This window comes from Siniperca chuatsi, linkage group LG13, assembly GCF_020085105.1.
Source record: "Siniperca chuatsi isolate FFG_IHB_CAS linkage group LG13, ASM2008510v1, whole genome shotgun sequence".
Taxonomy (NCBI): Eukaryota; Metazoa; Chordata; class Actinopteri; order Centrarchiformes; family Sinipercidae; genus Siniperca; species Siniperca chuatsi.
Window position 1 is genome coordinate 4,324,326 of NC_058054.1, and position 8,370 is coordinate 4,332,695.

General features: G+C 42.2%; 1 protein-coding gene across 2 annotated transcripts in view; it reads left to right on the plus strand.

Annotated features, from left to right (window-relative positions):
* Positions 1-8,370, plus strand: part of LOC122886635 (receptor-type tyrosine-protein phosphatase N2-like) — a 227,269-nt gene that overhangs the window by 152,562 nt on the left and 66,337 nt on the right. The gene's annotated exons all lie outside the window — the stretch shown is intronic.

An 8,370-nucleotide genomic window follows, 5' to 3' on the forward strand; every position in this document is an offset into this window, starting at 1 on the left:
CAGGAAGGTCAGATTAAGCGAGTCATGCTTATGATCTAAAAACTCCAGAACTGTACACAAAACATGTTTCTTTATGAACCTTTGTTGTGTAACCAAGACCTTAAACTTGGGCACAAAAGGTGTGCTGTTCAGTCTTGTTGCCTAATTAATTTTACAATTATTGTGCTGGTAGATTGATATGACGTTTTCAGATGGTTCTGTTTTGTGGTTCTTACCTCTGTATTCTTACAACAGTTTGGTTCAAAATGGGCATGTTTGGTGGTGTAGTGGCATTTTACCTCTCTTCACAATTGCCAACTGTTTCATTGAAAATTATGCACTCTAGTCTGGTGCTTCTCGCAGATAGAATGAACAAGTATTTTTCAGTCTACTCATCCTTAAGTTCACATTTTCACTGTTAACCTCTCTTTTCTTTGCATTTCTAGTTTTGAACATGCAATTCCACTTTTTCAACTTGACCACCTACCTATGACTACAAGCTTGCTAAATGCGGCTACTAGCCTGAACGATGACAGGTGAGGGGACGTGATACCAATGTTTCACTCGCTGGAGAGTCCGAGTCAGGTTGCACTGAAATTTTGTTAAGGGTCCAGATCAAATTCTCTTTCGGTCCGGATTCGGACCAGAGTCCACCTATTGAGTATGTGGGGTATAGTATACAGTATCTTAACAGGTGACTGTTTTGATGAATGGCCAACCCTTTAACTTGACATTCATCATATGACGTCTACCAATATTCAATGACCTGGATGACTGAGAATCCTCACAGCTGTTTTATTGATAGTATATAGACTTTTTTAACCTTCAGCAAATTCAGCATCTTGCTTTACATGTATATACAAGCACAACTTTTCTTGAGTAGCTTCATTGAGGCGTTTGGGGGTTAACTGCATTGGTATTTATGAGTCAAAATCAGTTTGTTTTTGTTATTTATTGGCATACATCTGCCAACAACACTGTTTATGATTCAAGGGACACACAAGTATTTTAAGAAAACTAACTATTATAGGAAATTATAATTGTAATTGACCAGGGGCATATTCAGATTCCTGCAAAAGATTAAAAAAAAAGCTAATTTGTTCCCCAAAAACACACTGGGGCAAGCATCTGCAGCCTGTGCAAAGTTTTCTATCACTCGTTGTTGTTAATGTAAACCTGTGTTTATTAACACATCTAATGTAAAAGGCTGTAGGGTGATCTGGGTTTCATCACTTGCATTCTGAAAACTAGATATTTTGTTGATTTGTCTCTGTGTTGCTTTTCACCAACCAGGTTATCATTGCGTTGTTGGTCAAAATGCAGACGTGCTTGTAGCTGGCTCTGATGAAACTTGTTTTACTGTACATCAGACATATACTGTAGCTACTAGTTATCATGTTTAAACCTTCACGGGACTTAATAAAGAGGTATTAAAGAGACTACAGAGAGAAAAACTTGAATTGTTTTTACACAAGCTTTTTAAGGTATTTGTGCCAGGTGTGTGCGCCTTGGGATGCTAATAGGAGCCTTTCTGACCTGTTAGGTGATTGGTTTGTTTCAGATGGCTATCTACATAAGGAGCCAGACCGATTAGCTGATGGCGGTGTGTGAGAATATATATATACATAAGCAGGTTGTGCTTTTCAGTTTAGGTTTTCATTATTATTATTATTATTGTTTAAAGAATGGACTGAAATGATGGAAGATTTTCTGAATTCAGATCAGTTCCATTTATTCAGAGTGACCTGTTGGGCCATAGTGAGAGTGTAAGGAACATGGCTGACAGTGATGAAGCCAGATTTTTGAGTGTTTCTGTGCCAGGCGATGAGGACGGGTGAGTTTCAAGCAGCGCTCCTGCACGCCAGAGAAATGCCTGGCGGCCATGTTTAGTCAGGAGGCCGTCCCGCTGGAGCTGTGCATTTGAGGGGCGTGTGGGATGCAGTGGGAGGTGAGGGGGAAGTATGGGGTATGAAGCCCAGGGGGTCGTTGTCATGACGATGACATGGGTCTGGACCAATGGGGTGCAGCTAATGATGAATAATTATGCAAGGGTTTTTTTTTATATTGTTGTTCTCTTTTTCCCTCCCCCTGTTGTGAAAATTGTGACCTCGCCCCTGATTTCCTGGTGTTTGGAAAAACAAGAAATGACTTTGATGAATGGAGACTAAATGGTGTTGCAGAGAATCCTGTTCCCTGCAGAAACAACACTCCCCTCAGGCAGGGTCGCTGCCATTTTGTAATATGTGCTCTCCGGGTCATATGTATTTAATATTCCATGGATGGCTGTTTGCAGCCTTGCCAAGTGCAGCTAATGGCACTGTGCTAGCTTGTGCACGGTGCATTAATGCCAGTGCTAAGCTCCGCTGATGAATTTAAGCAGACATTATAGCAGGGAGGTTGTAGTTAACAAGTATTAAGCCAAAAAGGAAGGCACACACATTTACCTGTAAAACTTTAAAAAGTATGTTGACTATATATCACAATCTTTTCTTACTTTCACTTACTAGAAAACTGTATTTCTAGTGGGCACTTCTGCTGTACTAGTTGGTGTACAGTACATAACAACTGTAATCAAAACCATAATCACTACTTATCACTATAGCTACCCTAAACTGTTAGCAGTGTCAGTTGGTTGGTCTCCTTGTCCAGCATTGTGGTCCATAGTGAAACATCTCGACAATAGATCACCATGATGTTTTGTAAAGAAGTTAATTGTAAAAAAAAAAAAAAATCCTATATGTGTTTCTTTTAAAATGAAAAACTAAAATAATGAGACCTAGTTGTACATGACAGCAGTCTAGCGAAACTTTGCACACTCTGTCTTTCACTCTCTCTATCTCTCTAACTTAACGCTGGTGTGAAGCCACAAACAGCCGTCTTATTTGGTTGCTACTCATTTAACCTCAAAGTTTTGCTTCCTTTCAGCTCTTATGCATATGAACCCCTCAAAGGCTCCTTGAAAGAACTTCCGAACCACTCCCCTTTCACTATCAGCCTTGCGGCTTTTGAGAATATTTCAGTGTCGCTGAGCTGAATGTTGAAAAGGAAAATATGTGCAGGAAAACATGCGCAACATAGATACACACACGATATCTCTACAAACAAAGAAAATACACACTCAAGCAAACAGCCATATGTATTCACCCCTAATACACACTTCCTAATCAATCCCTAACCCTTGCACATATGAATACAAAAACTAGCACTTGTTCAACACATACTGGCCTCATACATGCCCCTCACACACACACTGGCAGCCAGCAGGCGGACGTGTGGGTGATTGAATGTGAGGGAGAGGCGAGACGACAAGCGTAGCATTCACCTTGATCAACAGCCTTTTCTTGGCTTTGAAGTGCGGTGCATGCTAACGCTGCTGCTCTATTTTAACAAGCTAATCTGGGCAGAGAGTCAACGGCAACACACTGGGACTACACACACACACACACACACATACCCAAAATGTTGCTGTATTTGGAGGCTCTGTGCAAGTGGGTATGTGCATGTATGTCTAGGTTTGTCTGGTTTGTGTTGGGGAGGGTTACTTTGACACATTTGGTTTGTGGTTGGATTTATTAGTATCAAAATGAGAGCTAATCAGATAAATGTCTGATAATATATATATATATAAAATATATAAAATGTATTCCAGTTGTGAATTCTACTGTATGGACGACTGACCAAGAGGCCATCATGGTCAGTAGTCTGGTTTAGAGATGATAATGTATTCTCCTCTTGTCAAATACAACACTGGAGTTTTAAAGCGTTGTATTTTGTGTTGTTTGTTCATGAAGTTTTGGTTGAAAACATTAGGGACACAGACAGTCACAATGTTATTTTATTTGCTTGGTGTAGCTATGGTCAAATTTAGGCAACTAAGACCCCACTTACCCATAGTCTTCATGCGTCTTGGGTGGATCTGATATCAACAAAGCCAACTGTAAACGTAACCAAGGAGCATTTGAGATCCGATTACTCAAGCAACCTGGTTGGTCAAAAGTTGAAAAGGTTTAAATGCATCCATTTCTCAAAGATATACTGTATGTGTAATGTTAATTCCTCTAAAATGTAACTGCATCAGGAAGGAATCTGGTGGAGGTAACCACTAACAGGGTCTCGCTGCCGTTATGATGGAAGCTGAAGTGAAACTAAAATTTCACTTAAATTAGCCGATTGTCTCTGTCACATATGAAACGGGCTCCAGTTATTTCAACACATAAGGCCATACACACGTAAGCTGTACCAAGCTGAATGATCTGTGTGGGTGAGAGAGCAGTGAAGACAAAGGCAAAATGATTGTCTCAGTTGTCGTCCATCCATTTGAGTCATCCATGTGATTGTGTTAAATTATGTATAGTTGTTAGGTAGATGGCTAAACTGTCAGTGTTGAAACTTGACTACTAAGGTGCATAGGATTTTCTTTTCCCACCGTTACCAAACAGCTTTACGTGCATTACCACCACCCTCTGCACTGGAGTAGGGCCGACCCTGATTTCCATGTAGCCCAGGAAAACCACGATGGATTGCAATCAGATTGGTGAGCAGGGTAATGGAGACGCATGTATGCAGCTACTTGGTCAAGGTTAGGAAAAGATCAGGGTAATTTTTTAAATAAACCAACGTTAACTGTTGGCAGGAGAACATCCTAAAACAGGAACAGGAATGAAGATGAGACAAGACAATGTTTGGAACTGCAGATAAGAACCCTCTGAAAAAAGTCCTAAATGTCCTTTTATGAAAACTCCTTAAGATAATCAGAATTAGAAATACTTTATTAATCCCAGAGGGGAAACTCTTTTGTTACAGCAGCTCACTATCACATCAGTGCACACAGGAATAGAAGTACTAAGCAAAAAATATAATACACTATAATACAGGTCAGAAAATAAATTAAGTACCAAGTGGGTATAAGTATAAAATAAGTGTGAAGTACAAAGTGGGTTTACCGGTTGATGATAATAATATGGTATAAGGTAATAGTGCATGAACTGTCAAGTTAAGTGTAGCTTATTAAGATTATAATGAGACTGAGGATATTGCACAGCAGTAATAGAGGTATGAATAAATATCAATATCAATAAATAGGGAATTTTAACTGAAAAGAGTATATTGCACAGGAGTATTAACACAGATTATTGCACAATTATTGTCAAGTATTGCAGAGATGTAATGATCCAATGTCCATTTTAATGACTTAGGGTCTTTTACAGAAGGTACTCCTTTGTTTGACCAGCACGTCATGGAGCGGGTGGGAGACACTGTCCAAGATGGCATGTAGTTTGGCCAGCATCCTCCTCTCTGACAGCACCGCCAGAGAGTCCAGCCCCAACCCCACAATGTCACTGGCCTTACGGATCAGTTTGTTCAGTCTGTTATCATCCGCTACCCTCAACCTGCTGCCCCAGCATGCAACAGCATACAGGATAGCACTGGCCACCACACACATAAAACATCCTCAGCATTGTCTGGCAGATGTTGAAGGACCTCAGCCTCCTCAGTAAATAGAGGCGGCTCTGGCCCTTCCTGTAAAGAGCTTGAGTGTTCTTAGCCCAGTCCAGTTTATTGTCTATGTGTACTCCCAGGTACTTGTAATCCTCTACAATGTCCACACTGACCCCCTGGATGGAAACCGGGGTCACTGGTGCCTTGGCCCTTCGTAGGTCTACAACCAGCTTCTTAGACTTTGTCGCATTGAGCTGCAGATGGTTCTGCTCACACCATGAGACAAAGTTCAAATCTGTACTCAGACTCATCACCACCGCTGATACTTCCCACCACAGCAGAGACATCAGAAAACTTCTGAAGGTGGCAGGACTCTGTGTGGTAGCTGAAGTCTGTCTTCGGCACAGGAACGAAGCAAGATGTCTTCCACAGAACAGGGACCCATTGAAGACTCAGGCTCAGGTTGAAGACATGTTGAAAGACTCCACATAGCTGGGGGGCACAGGCTTTTAGCACCCCGCGGCTACCTCTATCAGGGCATGCAGCCTTGTTTGAGTGGAGTTTCATCAGCTGTCCTCTCACCTGGTCAGTAGTCAGGCACACAGCGGAGGTTACTAATATTAGTGTGAAGGGGGCCTGATAGCCTGATAGCCAGCTGAGGGGGGAGTAGGACTCTCCCAGGAAGATGGGGGAGGAGGGAGCAGAGTACTCAGAGGAGCTTGAGGGCCGACAGCAGCTGAGTTAGAGGGGGGATGAGCAGATTAAATTCGTTGGCCCTGTCCAAGCTGCTTCAACTCCTCTGCTGCCAGTCGGTCTGAAGCCATGCCGCTCCAGACCTCTCTCATGTTGTTCTGCTGGAGTTTCCGCTCCAGCTTTCTCCTTGGACCTCCCTGATCTTCACCTTCAGGTCAGCCTGGTTTGCCCTCACCTCCTCCTATTACCATCTTCCTATTACCATCAGTAAAGGCCCTCCTCTTGGCATTCACTTTTACAAACATGACAGTAACCCTCCATGTTGGCTGCAGGCCTGCTGCTGTACACAGCGTTGTGTGGCAGCACCGCACATTTATTCGATATTTATTTGCCACACAGAGGGAAGAAAACAATCCACTGGGACTCACAAGCAAATGTAAAAACGGCTTTAATGACGTGAGAAAAGTCATCGTTATCACCTTCCCCTCAGTCTGCATCTCATAAAAAAAATAACCCTCAATTTATTTTGCAGAGCTCTGAGGCATCCTTCTCACAGTGGAGAAGATGGCTGATAAAGGTGATGGTTGAGGGGGATCCGTCCATCCTTTTCTCCCTTCTTCCCTCCCTCCATTGCTGCAACCTGCCTCTGCTACAGAAAAGACTCCGTATGATGTGTGAGGAGGCAGGGAGACAGAAAACGTTTCACTGTGCTTCCAGGCAGAAGCCAGCTCTTTCAAAATGTCATTGCTTTCTCAGCCAGGTGGTGGACACACTCTGCCCTGAACTGGTCAGATCGAGTTGTCTGTGAGAGGGCATGCTGTAGCAGTGACGTCATTTGTGATCTGTGCAACAATATCTGATGAAATGCATTACTACTATATAATGTAGTATGAATTGTAGAGTAAATAGTATGAAAATATGGAATCATTTTTGTTTTTGTAGAATTGTCACTAGACTAAACTAAACTAAGACTAAATCCTACACATGGCTCCTTTAAAATGTATTCAATGCTGTTCTGAATTGCATCATATATGAAGACTAGTCCATAGCCACTCTTTCCCCCTTTATACAAGCCCTTACACCAAAATGACAAAACAGATTATTTGCCAGTGTCTTCCAAAACAACCCATATATGACTTTTCAGATCTGCCACCTGTATGGTTAAGGTCTGGTTAAGTGGTGGTCATGGTTCAGTTTAGAGAAAGCTGATTAAAAGAAACACTGACTGTTAGGGTTGATAGGAAATGGGAAACAAATTGTGGTCTCTGGCATCAAAGTCAAACAAACTTTGATGCCCAACAACCACGCCTTAGTTGCTCATTAAATAATTATTTGTTGGAAATCATTGCCCATTTGCTGAGTGTTGGTTGTCCTCTACACACAGTATGGACACTGGAGGATAACTTCATGACACAAAGTGGCACATTTCAAGATGCAGTTTGTTTGTGGGTACACCTGTTTGGGGGTAAACATGTACGTGGGTACAAATGGACACACACCTGTGCAAAAATTACGTATAATGTGGTTCAGGCACAATTTCTGTCGCAGTCTCCTCCCATCCAACACAGAAATCATTGTTATCTAATTTAAAAAATGAACTGATTTCATGTAACTTACTAATGTAATTTTCCAAAGTGAAGCAATCTGCGTTGCACCATAGTTTGATGGTCTTGGACTTGCTCCAGATGCGGTTGTTTTACTCAGGAACGGCAGAGGTCAGTTGTTCAAAGCATGGTGGCAACGAGGCCCTGCCTGTGTGTTCTGACTATTTGATTCCTGGGACTGAATTTAAATCAGTCACATCTGTAAATGAGTGGACATTGTAAGACTACTGTATTTGCGGCAGTATAACAATGTCACAACCTTCACCTTTGCTACTAAAAATAAACATATGGTGTTTCAGTAAATGACCAGTGCTGGGGTTTTTTCTGGAGAAGACATGCATGATTATTTGCATGATCGCAGGAGGTCGCTTGTCAGGCTAACGTCGCCAGGAAAACATTTACATGTTTGAACAAGAGACCGGCTGACATTTTTCTGGTGAGGACAGTCTGCCATTACTTAATGGTAGGAGACAACAGTCAGAACACGGTGCCTTTAAGCTCTCAGGGTGCGATTGGACTGGTGTAATGGATCTCACAGACTAAGACCGGCTGGTGGTGATGCAGCTCTGCTCGAGGCTGTCAGGAGAATTGTTTCATGCTCGTCTCTCTGACTGCAGAGGGAAGACGGTTACATCGGCCTCCACTGTCAAGCCAT